Below are 14,324 nucleotides of genomic sequence, written 5' to 3' on the forward strand. Positions count from 1 at the left end.
TAATCCCAGAAAACAAACCTCGATACTAAGAGACAGAGAATTCTTTGCATGTGGGAGTGTGGGAAATTTCTATAGGCAGAGATTGAGCCTGAATAAGTATATCATACAGATAAGGCGCTATTGAAGTTCTGATTACTGCCAATAGAGCTACCAATACCTTTGTGAATATTGGGGGAGCAGTAGCCAACCCAAATGGAAGGGCAACAAATTGAAAGTACTTGTTCTGTAAGGCACACCTGAGGAACTGATAATGATCCTTGTGAATGAGAATATAAAGTATGCATCTTTCAGATCTCTGGTGGACATGAACTGACCCTGTTGTACTAGAGGTAAGATAGTAAGAACGGTCTCCATTTTGAAAGTGGTAACTCTCAAGAATTTGTTTAAAGTCTTTAACCCCTTAACGACGCATGTCGTACAGGGTATGTTGCACACAACCTGGTCTTTAAAGACCAGCGACGTACCCTGTACGACATTAGGGGTTTAAAGCGTCTGGAAGCGATCCTGCTCGCTTCCAGACGCTTTCCGGTTATTGCAGTGATGCCTCGATATCGAGGCATCCTGCAATAACACCCCTTGGCCATACAATGCAGAGAGAGCCACTCTGTGGCCCTCTCTGCACCGGACATCGATGGCCGGTATCGTTGGTGGGTGGGAGCTTACGTCGGAGGCGGGTGGGCGGCAATCAATGGGCTATATGACATTGAGGGAGGCGGGATCGTGGGCGTGCACATCGAGGGCGTGCGCGAGGGAGGGCGCGTGCACGGGGTGGAAGCAGGTGGGAACGGCTACACTACAGAATTAAAAAAAAAAAAAAAAGTGAGATAGAGTGGGGTAAAAATAATTTTTAAAAAAGACATCTAAGCGATCTGGGAGGGGGTGGGGGTTTGGTCTTTGACTGGGGGGAAGCTACACTACAGAAAAAATTGATAAAATAAAAAAAGCATTTTTTTTTAGTAAACTGGGTACTGGCAGACAGCTGCCAGTACCCAAGATGGCTACCAATAAGGTAGAGGGGGAGGGTTAGAGAGCTGTTTGGGGGGAATCAGGGAGGTTGGGGGCTAATGGGGGATCCTACACATCAGCATATGTAAATATGCTTTTTTTTTTTTTTAAAATACCTTTTATTTTAGTACTGGCAGACTTTCTGCCAGTACTTAAGATGGCGGGGACAATTGTTGGGTGGGGGAGGGAAGAGAGCTGTTTGGAAGGGATCAGGGGGTGTGATGTGTCAGGTGGGAGGCTGATCTCTACAGTAAAGCTAAAATTAACCCTGCAAGCTCCCTACAAGCTACCTAATTAACACCTTCACTGCTAGACATAATTCACTTGTGATGCGCAGCGGTATTAAGCGGCCTTCTAATTACCAAAAAGCAACGCCAAAGCCATATATGTCTGCTATTTCTGAACAAAGGGGATCCCAGAGAAGCATTTACAACCATTTGTGCCATAATTGCACAAGCTGTTTGTAAATAATTTCATTGAGAAACCTAAAGTTTGTGAAAAAAATTGTGAAAAAGTGAACTTTTTTTTTTTATTTGATCGCATTTGGCGGGGAAATGGTGGCATGAAATATACCAAAATGGGCCTAGATCAATACTTTGGGTTGTCTACTACACTACACTAAAGCTAAAATTAACCCTACAAGCTCCCTAATTAACCCCTTCACTGCTGGACATAATACACGTGTGGTGCGCAGCTGCATTTAGCGGCCATCTAATTACCAAGAAGCAACGCCAAAGCCATATATGTCTGCTATTTCTGAACAAAGGGGATCCCAGAGAAGCTTTTACAACCATTTGTGCCATAATTGCACAAGCTGTTTGTAAATAATTTCAGTGAGAAACCTAAAATTGTGAAAAATTTAACGCTTTTTTTAATTTGATCGCATTTGCCGGTGAAATGGTGGCATGAAATATACCAAAATGGGCCTAGATCAATACTTTGGGATGTCTTCTAAAAAAAAATATATATACATGTCAAGGGATATTCAGGAATTCCTGAAAGATATCAGTGTCCCAATGTAACTAGCGCTAATTTTGAAAAAAAGTGGTTTGGAAATAGCAAAGTGCTACTTTGAAATCCCCTGTCAGCAACACTAGCAAATTAACGCCAAATAGGATAAATAATGGGAAATGATTTGTACAACAAACCCCCAAAGCTCTTAATGTACAGGGTACTCATCCCACTGACACAAAATAGCATCATGATACTGGTGACCCAATGCTGGGGATGCGAGACGATTCAGCGATGCTGACTGTCACGGATACCAGACAGCTAAGGCTACCCCCCACCCCCTACAACCTCACCCCTGTTGTTTCTCAGTGGTTTTGGGCTCCTCAGAGCAACCACAATCTCTGGAAGCTTTTGGTTGCCTGGTTTTGTGCTCCAAACTTGTTTAGAAAAGAGCTGGTGTATGACCAGGAAAATCCTCCTAGGCTGGCCAGGCTCCTGGAACTCCAAGTCGGCTGCCTCACAATGGACACCCGCCTAACACCTCTCAGGCTTCCAGGCTCCTGGAACTCCCGGTCGGCCACAGGACAGCAGGACACCCGCTAACTTTACCCCTGGTTGCTCCAGCAACCATGTGGCCCAGAGCTCCGCTCTTTTGGGGATTAGTAGCCCCTAGGGAGGACAAGAGGTGGGGAAATTACCAGAGGGGAGCTCCTTTGGGAACCGGGGGTTTTGGATACCCCTAACCCCATAACTTCAACGGACTGTAACTCAGGTCCTCAGTAACGAATCATGCTGATTTTTGGACTGTGAACTCTGGGGACCGAGAGCTTTAAAATGACACCCTGGAAGTGCCGCCGGGATCACCCCGAAACCGCCACCCAAAAGTATTGAAATTATGTGGGACTGTGGCTCCTATGGAGGCGCCGGTCAGTCTGGAGGGGCGGGAATGGCGGGAAAATTGTGGGATTGTCCTTTGTGTTATCAAGATGAGCTGTGTGTATAAAAGGAGTGTATGTTTTACAATAAAATCAGTTCCTGTTTAACCTAAATGCTAGTGTGTCTAGGTATTTGGGTTTGCTCCAGCTAAAATCACTTTCCTGGGCTACATAGCAGCCTGTTGCAGGCAAAGGAAGGACCCTCTGGCAGAGCTACTCAGTCGGGGTAGCTGGAGTCTGCCACAGGGTGGGACCCTGAGTACTGGTGTTGTCGGGCATCAGGGGTGGCTACAGGCTGTGGTCACTTGCCAGCTACATAGCTGCAGTTGGCAGGAAGGAAGCAGGACCCATTTGGCGGAGCTACCCGGTCGGGGTAGCCGGATTATCTGTCACATTGGTGGCAGCGGTGGGATCACAGTAGCCGGTAAATATGGAGGCAGAATTCCTAGGAAGAGTACAAAAGATGCTGACTGGAACAAATGATCCTTGTTCGGAACAGGACGTTCTGGCATGGAGGAACCTTGCCCTCTGAGACCTCTGGTGGGAGGCTCTGCAACAGGAGCAGGAAAATGGAAAGGTCCTCCCCACAAATGACACAAGATTCCGGGTTCGGTGGACCGTGAGACTGCCTTTCCTGGGAGAACAGCCAAAGAAGGAATGGCTAGCTGTTCTACATAGACTGATCCAGCAAGAGATGTGGGTAGAGGACGGCTATCGGGCCCTCCAATGGCTCGCTATGCAAGCGCAGCCATGGCTGGAGGAAGGCTCCCCCACAGAGGGCTTTGGCTTTTGCGGCCCTGGATTGCTGTTTACAAAAAGGATAGAGGACCCACAGTTTGGGAGCGAGACAGACCAGGGTCTGGAGGATATCTCTGGGCTCCAAGAGGAACTGCTGGATCTCTTGGAAGAGACCTGGCTGCTGGACGATCTGGATTTTATAATTGACCAGGAAGAGGCACTGGTCAAGGAATACAAGAGGCTGCTGGATCTCGCTAAGCAGCGTGCCAGGGGCATCTGGGGTGCAGCCCTCTGGGACTCATGGAGCTCGACTGTGGAGGAGTGGCAGCAAAGAAAAAGGGAACCAGGGCTGCTGGATGCTGTTCAGCAGTCTGGCTCTGAGCTTATAGACTTGGACAAGGGAGCCACCCCAGCAGAAGTGCTGACAACAGGGCAGAGAGCCGCCGGCCTCTGCCCAGCACCTGTAACAGCTCCAGGAAACCTGGGACCGGAGGTAGTCGTCCTCCCTCCCCTTACAGAGAACCCCTTGCAGGTAGAGATGGATGTCAATAACTCTCCCCAGCAGCAGAACCCCTTCCCGGGAGAGGAGACAGTCAGTCTCTCTCCCCAGCGGCAGAGCCAGGAGCCGGGAGAGGAGACAGTCGGCCTCTCTCCCCAGCGGCAGAGCCACCCCCTGGGAGCGGAGGTAGTCGTCCTCCCTCCCCGTAAACAGAACCCCTTCCCGGGAGAGGAGACAGTCGGTCTCTCTCCCCAGCAGCAGAGCCAAGAGCCGGGAGAGGAGACAGTCGGTCTCTCTCCCCAGCAGCAGAGCCATCCCCTGGGAGCGGAGGTAGTTGTCCTCCCTCCCCGTAAACTGAACCCCTTCCCAGGAGAGGAGACAGTCTGTCTCTCTCCCCAGCGGCAGAGCCATGAACCGGGAGAGGAGACAGTTGGTCTCTCTCCCCAGCGGCAGAGCCATCCCCTGGGAGCGGAGGTAGTCGTCCTCCCTCCCCGTAAACAGAACCCCCTCCTGGGAGAGGAGACAGTCGGTCTCTCTCCCCAGCGGCAGAGCCGGGAGAGGAGACAGTCGGTCTCTCTCCCCAGCGGCAGAGCCATCCCCTGGGAGCGGAGGTAGTCGTCCTCCCTCCCTGTAAACAGAACCCCTTCCTGGGAGAGGAGACAGTCGGTCTCTCTCCCCAGCGGCAGAGCCATCCCTGGGAGCAGAGGTAGTCGTCCTCCCTCCCCTTACAGAGAAACCTTTGCAGGGAGAGACGGGTATCGATATCTCTCCCCAGCAGCTGAATCCCTTTCTGGGAGAGGAGACAGTTGGTCTCTCTCCCCAGCGGCAGCACAGTTTCCTATGGAGCGGAGGTAGCAGACCTCCCTCCCCAGCGGTTGATCTCCTTCTCGGGAGAGGAGACAGTCGGTCTCTCTCCCCAGTGGCAGAGCCATCCCCTGGGAGCAGAGGTAGTCGCCCTCCCTCCCTGTAAATAGAACCCCTTCCTGGGAGAGGAGACAGTCGGTCTCTCTCCCCAGCGGCAGAGCCAGGAGCCGGGAGAGGAGACAGTCGGTCTCTCTCCCCAGCGGCAGAGCCATCCCCCGGGAGCGGAGGTAGTCGTCCTCCCTCCCCTTACAGAGAAACCCTTGCAGGAAGAGACGGGTATCGATATCTCTCCCCAGCGGCCGAATCCCTTTCTGGGAGAGGAGACAGGTGGTCTCTCCCCAGCGGCAGCGCAGTTTCCCATGGAGCGGAGGTAGCAGACCTCCCTCCCTAGCGGTTGATCTCCTCGGGAGAAGAGACAGACGGACTCTCCCCTCAGCAGCTTGGCAGGGTCTCTACCCTTTTCTTGTCCCGGAGTATTTCTCATTGAGGGCAGGCGTTGCATTAGGTAAGGAGGATAAAAGTGTATACAGTTGGTGCCACATGTTTGGGCACCCGAGCTTTACCTGCCCCACCAAGGAGCAACCTCCCCTTCTGGGCTGGGGTGGGAATACAGCTGGGAAACCGGAACTGGCTTTGTTTGTGGGTGGGTCAGCCAGTACTCAACAGAGTGTCACAAAGGGAGACAGTTTGGCCATGAAACTTAAGGACACTGGAACTTGTGGAGCAGCAATTGTTTGGGAGCCGGCCTTAGCAAACTTGTTTGGGACTTTGCATTATGTGACTATCCCTGCGCCCAGGGCGCAGGGTTTAAACACCAGCAGGAACCCCCAGGATGCCCCAAGCTCTGGAAAGATGGGATTACCTCTCCCAGCAACCGAGAAGTGGAAGGCCACCGTCGGACAGCCCCAGGCCGACCCGTTAAGGGTCTAGTCGGGTCTGCCAAATTGGAGGGGGGGGGATGTCACGGATACCAGACAGCTAAGGCTACCCCCTACAACCTCACCCCTGTTGTTTCTCAGTGGTTTTGGGCTCCTCAGAGCAACCACAATCTCTGGAAGCTTTTGGTTGTCTGGTTTTGTGTTCCAAACTTGTTTAGAAAAGAGCTGGTGTATGACCAGGAAAACCCTCCTAGGCTGGCCGGGCTCCTGGAACTCCCAGTCGGCCGCCTCACAACGGACACCCGCCTAACACCTTTCAGGCTTCCCAGGCTTCACCGTTCCACCGGGATCACCCAGAAACCGCCACCCAAAAGTATTGAGATTATGTGGGACTGTGGCTCTTATGGAGGCGCCTGTCAGTCTGGAGGGGCGGGAATGGCGGGAAAATTATTGGATTGTCCTTTGTGTTATCAAGATGAGCTGTGTGTATAAAAGGAGTGTATGTTTTACAATAAAATCAGTTCCTGTTTAACCTGAATGCTAGTGTGTCTAGTTATTTGGGTTGGCCCCAGCTAAAATCAATTTCCTGTGCTACATAGCAGCCTGTTGCAGGCAAAGGAAGGACCCTCTGGCAGAGCTACTCAGTCGGGGTAGCTGGAGTCTGCCACAGGGTGGGACCATGAGTACTGGTGTTGTCGGGCATTAAGGGTGGCTACAGGCTGTGGTCACTTGCCAGCTACATAGCTGCAGTCGGCAGGAAGGAAGCAGGACCCGTTTGGCGGAGCTACCCAGTCGGGGTAGCCGGGGTATCCGTCACACTGACTAACTGCTGCTGCAAAGGAAAACAAAATGGCGCACAAACAGAAGCGGGAAAAAGGTTAACTGTTGAACCGCTGATAATAGCACACCTGCTAGTTATTAATATGTAGTCTTGATAAGGAGCATGACTGACTAACAATCTGTAGGGCACAGAGGATTCCTATAGTGGAAAAAAAAGGATTCAGAGCTTTGGAGATGCACAGAACAGCTTGCACAGCCGACACAGGCAAAGCACACAAGGAAGTGCATATAATAAAAAAATAAATGTAAAACAGAGCCCAATTACACCCCTTATTTTAATTGTAAACCAGTACACCTACATATGTATGTATAAAGCAGTGAAACATAACTGTGTGTAACTGAGAATGTCCACTGGCTATGCTATACATTAATATGTACCTACTAATAGCTGACAGGCTATGTGAGTCTCTGTACTTACCCAAACAGCACCCACTCCACTGAGCTTACCAGCTGAGAGCAAGCAGCACCAGAGGATCTGGAAAAGGAGTACAACGACTACCCAACAGGAGGAGGCTACGGACAGGTCCTGTGAAAGGCTTGTGACTAAAAACAGTTTATGTGTGAAATACATTTTAATTTGCAATCTGTCCACCTTCTTTCTCCTGTCTCTGGCTATGGGCCACTTAAAATAGCTTCATAATTCCTAGACCACTGTGAAGCCAGGCTCCCACACTTTCTCCCATGCAACATCTTTAAAATTATTCAAAGACATTTGAGTATTCCAGTTGCCAGCAATATGTCTCCTCTAAATTACTTTCTCTAACCAGCATTTAGTCTTTCTCTATGGACTACATCTCCAATATACTGTGAAGGACATTCCTTTCTCCTGGTTTTCATTCATCTCTGCTGTCTCTCCCAGTTTTCTAACTTCCCCTTCTGTATATTTATAAATTATCTGCTAACATTTATTCTCACTTTAGCAGATGTAACTTGTAATTATTCTACAATCTATACATTTAGTTTAATTTATTTATAAAACCACTTTGAATCATCTGGACTGAAACTCAGACTGGACTGGAACAAATTTTTCCAAGGGTAACAAATGTAAAGGGACTCTACACACCTTTTTATTATAATACATTTTTTTAGCTTGCTATAGAAAAACATATAAGCCAAGTCTTATCATTTTTTAAAACAAATTAAAAACTTGCTTTATTTGTAGGAGCCAAACCTAGCTTACTTCTGTAGAAGACAAAGCAATCCATGGTCATTTATTTTAGTCTAAACTGCATTGTTTTGCCATTGTTATCAGTTAAAGACAATCAGGATACAATATGTAACAGGGTTAGCCTTAATAAGACTGTGTGTAAAACACCATTTTCAGAGCTACATAAAAAGAGGGCAAAATAAATAATGAAAGTACACTGCAAAATATTTTATATTAAACTCGCAAGGTGGTTACTGTCCCTTTAAATGTCTCAAACATTTAAATATATGTGTGTGTGTATATATATATATATATATATATATATATATATATATATATATATATATATAAAACACAGAGAAAGTCCAGCACTCACTTACAAGCTCTCAGCTAAAATGAAAAGCAAAAATGGAAGGGTTAGTTACCGCATTTGGCCAAATGGGTCCCAGGTTTTGGAAGGGACCTTGACGTGGTAACTGGGTTTGTCCCATTTGGCCAAATGCGGTAACTAACCCTTCCATTTTTGCTTTTTATCTTAGCTGAGAGCTTGTAAGTGAGTGCTGGACTTTCTCTGTGTGTTGTATTCATTTGTTTAGTAATTTTCCCTATGGCACTTGCACCCAGACTTGTCTGGGGTTAACTGCCTGTGACTCTGGGGACAGCACAGCTTCCTGTGAGTGCCAGTGAGCACCCAGCGCTTAGCATGTTGTAGGGTTATGGGATGTGTACCCAGTCCAGTCTGAGAGTGCAGTCCCCTTCCATGTTTTGTGTATATATATATATATATATATATATATATATATATATATATATATATAAATATATATATATATATATATATATATATATATATATATATATATATATATATATATATATATATATATATATATATAAATATATATATATAGCAGCCAAAAGAAAGTGCACTCTCAGGTCTTTCACAGCAAAAGTTACTTTATTGATGTAACGTTTTCGGAGGACTTGCCTCCTTCATCAGCATATATATATATATATATACATGTGTGTGTGTGTGTGTGTGTGTGTGTGTAAATTAATACATCCCATCTTATACTCTAAAGCAAAAAAGATAGGTAATTAGCATTTTTATATCTATCTTATAGCTATGGGAGATAAACCATGTAACTTATGCCCAAGTCATTGTCTACCCCCAGCATTGTGTATATATTACTGTTTATAAGATGGCACATTACAAATAAATAATAATAACTGCAATTGCCACTAGACCAAGGTTTAACCCTTTTATTGGTGATGAGTCCTTCCTTACTTTTGCTGCAGCCATTTAAGATTTTTTTCACTTTTACAATTAAACATTAATTTCAAGGCATTTTTAGGGGGTTATTCTGCACAAACCATACATTGATTTTTTGATTTTTTTTCTAGCTGATTTGATACATTCAGAGACTTGATAACCTATTCATTAAGTGAGTCAATTCAAAAACTGGCCAAATTCGCACCATATGAAATAGCTCTGTATATAGAACATACTGCTTGATACATTTTTTTTATAGTCTATTTTGAATTATGTTTTCAAGGATAATAGAGTGCTTAGGTAATCTGGAAAATCAACTTAAGTCACATATTTCCAAACCTGTAAAATAGATTCAGACAAAAAGGAAACAAACAAGAAACCAGAATTAAATATAAAAGTTGTGACCAGTTGTTAACTATTTCTCAGATTTTCAACTGGATAAAAACAGAAGAAATGTGATCTAACATTAATCAATTTCTACACCAACTGCATTTGCTACTTCCCCCTTTAAAATTAAAATGCAATAAAAACTGCTTTTAACAAATGTACTTGATCTAGCATAGAGGAACAGACCCATATGCTTCCTTATCCTGAGCTTAGAAGGGGGGAGATCACTAGAGGAAGAAAAATGTCTTACACAGGCAGAATCTGTCTAAGAATCTTAGGAATTTTTTAGAAACTCTACATTTACACTTCCTAGGAACCAACCCATAACTTGCAGAACTAATACGCTTAGAATTCTGTGTGTGCTTTCTAGGAGTGTCCCTAGACACAAAACAAGGAGGCCTAGCAGCAGAATAAAAGGCAGCATTTTGTGTAAAGCAAATTTCAGGACAGGATGTCAACTCAGGATTATCCCTAAAGGAAAATGCAGATGAGGTTTGCAAGTCTTCAGGTACATAAACTTTAGGTTCAAAACAAGGAGATACCCAGGGATTTTCCTCAGACAAGGCTTAATTTCTGCTAATGGCAGCCCTGTGTGAAATCCCCCAACTGGTGTCCGCTAACCTTCCCAGGCATGACAAAGTATTTTAAACAGCTATGTGCCAGCAGCACACATAGCTGTAATTTAAATCCACCAGGTGCCAGTAAAATACATAGATTATTAATTTAACCAATTTGTGCCAGCAACACACTCCGAGCAGTGATTTAATCCAGTCTGTGGCATTAACACACAGCTTAGTGACTTTAAACACACAGAGTAATGAACCAATGTGTGCTGGTAACAAACATATCAGTTATTCAACCATATTAGGTTTCATTAATTCATACAAAGAGATTTAACACTTTGTGCCACTTGTAATTTTCTGTTTGATAATGGTAATTACTTGTTATCCATTTCAGTATTAATTCTCAACAATGCTACTTGTTTCTGGTGAAGGCCATCTTGGAAAACCAAGACCATTTTTTAAATGATATCTGCAATTCAAGTCTATACCATTTAAATAAGTTTAAAATCAGTAATGTAAAATGGGGGGAAACTAAGAGTAACTGTAACAAGGTACATAGGCACAGTAAATGTACAGATGCATCATGCCATAAACAATATCAGGAGCATGCAACCTGGTTCCACTCAGGATGAGGACTAGAAATCCCGATAAGCACCTGTACAGTGGACAGTACAATCAGCTAAAACCAGCAGGTGAGCACGTAACTTTATCCTACTTCCTCCTGCATGATCATGGTGATTATGTGTACAGGTATATCTGTATGAGGCGAACGCTTAAAAGATCACGGGTGGAATCCTCAAGAATGGTTAAAGGGATATGAAACCCAACATTTCTATCTCATGATTCAGATAGAGCATGTGATTTAAAACAAGTTTCTAATTTACTTCTATTATCAATTTTTCTTCATTCTCTTTGTCTCTTTTGTTAAAAAGCAGGGACGTATATGCTTAAGACCCGCCCCATTTCTGGAGGACTTTATGGCAGCAGCTGTGCAAGAATGTTATCCATTTACAAGAGCACTAGATGGCAGCACTATTTCATGGCATGCAGTGCTTCAGATGCCTAGGTACCTACCTAGGTATCTATTCAACACAAAATATCATGGCAATTAAGCAAATTTGATAATAGAAGTAAATTGGAAACTTTTAAAAATAGTATGCTCTGGGGCATATTTATCAAAGTGCGAGCGGACATGATACAATGTAGCTGTCGCCACTTATCATTGCACAAGCAGTTCACCAGAACTGCTTCTGCAATACCCCCTCCCCCCCTGCAGATTTGCAGCCAATCGGCCGCTAGCAGGGGGTATCAATCAACCCGATCGTATTCGATCGGGTTGATTTCTGTCCACCGCCTCGGAGCAGGAGGACAAGTTATGGTGCAGCGGTCTTTAGACCACTGCATCATAACTTCTGTTTCCGGCGAGCCTGAAGGCTCGCTGGAAACAAGGGGCATCAAGCTCCATTCGCAGCTTGATAATTCAGCCCCATAGTCTCAATCACAAAAGAACATTTCTGAGTTTTATATCCCTTTAAGGTGTGTTTTGGATCGAACAGTAGTGAGCATGCAGTATTTAGACAGCCGGTTAAACTTTCTTTTTCTTTTGTGCAATTAATAAAACATTTTGATTTGAAGCACAATTCCATCTCAAACTATCATAATCCAAATAGATAGAAACTGACCTACCTGAAGCAGTAAGGGGAGGGTATGGAAGGGAAGCATTTTTAGACTTCAGCAATTGATTCCTGTCTTCTCAGAAGCCATATACGATTATCAGTCCTGATACACAATTCTACAAGAATGTGAGATAAATAATTACAAATCATTGTTTCTTTACTGTCTTCTCTGCTTGAGGTTTGTGCTACAGTTCTACCTTTTCTCTAAAATTATTTAAAAAATAAACACCAGATGCATAATAATCACTAATTATATGAATGTATGTAATGTATACATTTAACAGATATTCATATATCACTCTATGAGGCCTATTTATCAAGCCGTCAACAGCAAATATGCTGGAATTCTGCAGCGTAATTGTGGCGAGCTTGATTCGCCTCATTTATCAAAGCCTACAGACCGGCAAAAGTTGAAATTTGTGACGTAACATACGATCCGCCGGTCTAAAACCGACACAGATCGATGCTTGCGTCATTACAGATGTTCCGAATACAAATTCGGCACTATCTGACTACTTTTGCTAGTTATCAAACTGCTAACAGGTACGCTCGCCACTATTCCGGCCCAGCGTACCTACTTTTCAATCCGCCGCCCTGGAGGCCACGGATGCCATAGGAATCAATGGGAGTCTGAAAGCAGCGAAAGCTTATGTTCGCTGCTGCCCGATATCCCATTGATTTTTATGGTAGAAAACCAGTAAAGTTTACACCTAACACCCTAACATAAGCCCAGAGTCTAAACACCCCTATCTGCTGCCCTGCCACCGCCGCCACCTACATCATGTTATTAACCTCTAATCTGCCGCCCGACACCGCCGCCACCTACATTATACTTATTAACCCCTAATCTGCTGCCCCAACACCGCCGCCACCTACATAAAAGTATTAACCCCTATCCCGCTGCTCCCGGCCCCCGCCGCCACCTAACTAAATATATTAACCCCTATCCCACCGCAACTAAATAAAGTTATTAACCCCTAAACCCCTGGCCTCTCACATCACTACCACTGCCTAAACCTATTAACCCCTAAACCGATAGCCCCCCACATCACCATAAACTAAATTAACCTATTAACCCCTAAACCTAACAACCCACTAACTGTACATTAAAATTACATCATCCCTATCTTATTATAAATTAAATCTTACCTTTAGAATTAAACTATATTAAACTATTAATTAATCTACCCTAACTATTAGACTAAAATTACAATAAACTATATTAAACTAATAATTGATCTACCATAACTATTATACTAAAATTACATTAAACTATATTAAACTAATAATTGATCTACCATAACTATTATACTAAAATTACATTAAACTATATTAAACTAATAATTAATCTACGCTAACTGTTGTACTAAAATTACATTAAACTACAAATTAAATTAACTATATTACATATTTAAAAACCAAACCCTACTTTAATAATTTAAATCTACTATTAAAAATTACAAAGTTACAAAAAAACTAACAACTAAGTTACAAAAAAAAAAAAAACACTAAGTTACACAAAATTAAAAATAAATTATCAAATATTTAAACTAATTACACCTAATCTAAGAGCCCTGTGAAAATAAAAAGCTCCCCCAAAATAAAAAAAAGCCCCCTAACCTACAATAAACTACCAATGGCCCTTAAAAGGGCCTTTTGCGGGGCATTGCCCCAAAGAAATCAGCTCTTTTACCTGTAAATAAAAATGCAAACACCCCCCAACAGTAATACCCACCACCCACACAACCCTCCCCCCCAAATAAAATTCTATCTAAAAAACCTAAGCTCCCCATTGCCCTGAAAAGGGCATTTGGATGGGCCTTTAGCTCTTTTTCCTTGCCCAAAGTCCTTAATCTAAAATTAAAACCCACCCAATAAACCCTTAAAAAAAACCTAACACTAACCCCCGAAGATCCACTTACAGTTTTGAAGACCCGAAATCCATCCTCAACGAAGCGGCAGAAGTCCTCAGCGAAACCGGCAGAAGTCTTCATTCAAGCGGGCCGAAGTCTTCATCCAATCCGGCAGAAGTCTTCATCCAGACGGCATCTTCTATCTTCATCCATCCGGCGCAGCTCCATCTTCAAGACATCCGGCGCGGAGCATCCTCTTCAATCGACGTCTTCTTGAACAATGAAGTTTCCTTTAAATGACGTCATCCAAGATGGCGTCCATTAGATTTCGATTGGCTGATAGAATTCTATCAGCCAATCGGAATAAAGGTGGAAAAAATCCTATTGGCTGTTGCAATCAGCCAATAGGATTGAGCTTTCATCCTATTGGCTGATCCAATCAGCCAATAGGATTGAGCTTGCATTCTATTGGCTATTCCAATCAGCCAATAGAATGCAAGCTCAATCCTATTGGCTGATTGCAACAGCCAATAGGATTTTTTCCACCTTAATTCTGATTGGCTGATAGAATTCTATCAGCCAGTCGGAATCTAAGGAACGCCATCTTGGATGACGTCATTTAAAGGAAACTTCATTGTTCAAAAAGACGTCGATTGAAGAGGATGCTCCGCGCCGGATGTCTTGAAGATGGAGCCGCTCCGTGCCGGATCGATGA

At 44.2% G+C, this 14,324-nt stretch overlaps 1 protein-coding gene across 1 annotated transcript in view; it reads right to left on the bottom strand.

The window, feature by feature from the left end:
• ZFHX3 (zinc finger homeobox 3) overlaps positions 1–14,324 on the bottom strand; it is a 285,532-nt gene that overhangs the window by 187,997 nt on the left and 83,211 nt on the right. Inside the window, exon 2 of the mRNA XM_053699463.1 lies at positions 11,767–11,872. The gene's annotated coding sequence lies outside the window, so the exon portion shown is untranslated. The remainder of the gene's footprint in view (positions 1–11,766; positions 11,873–14,324) is intronic.

This window comes from Bombina bombina, chromosome 1, assembly GCF_027579735.1.
Source record: "Bombina bombina isolate aBomBom1 chromosome 1, aBomBom1.pri, whole genome shotgun sequence".
Lineage (NCBI taxonomy): Eukaryota > Metazoa > Chordata > Amphibia > Anura > Bombinatoridae > Bombina > Bombina bombina.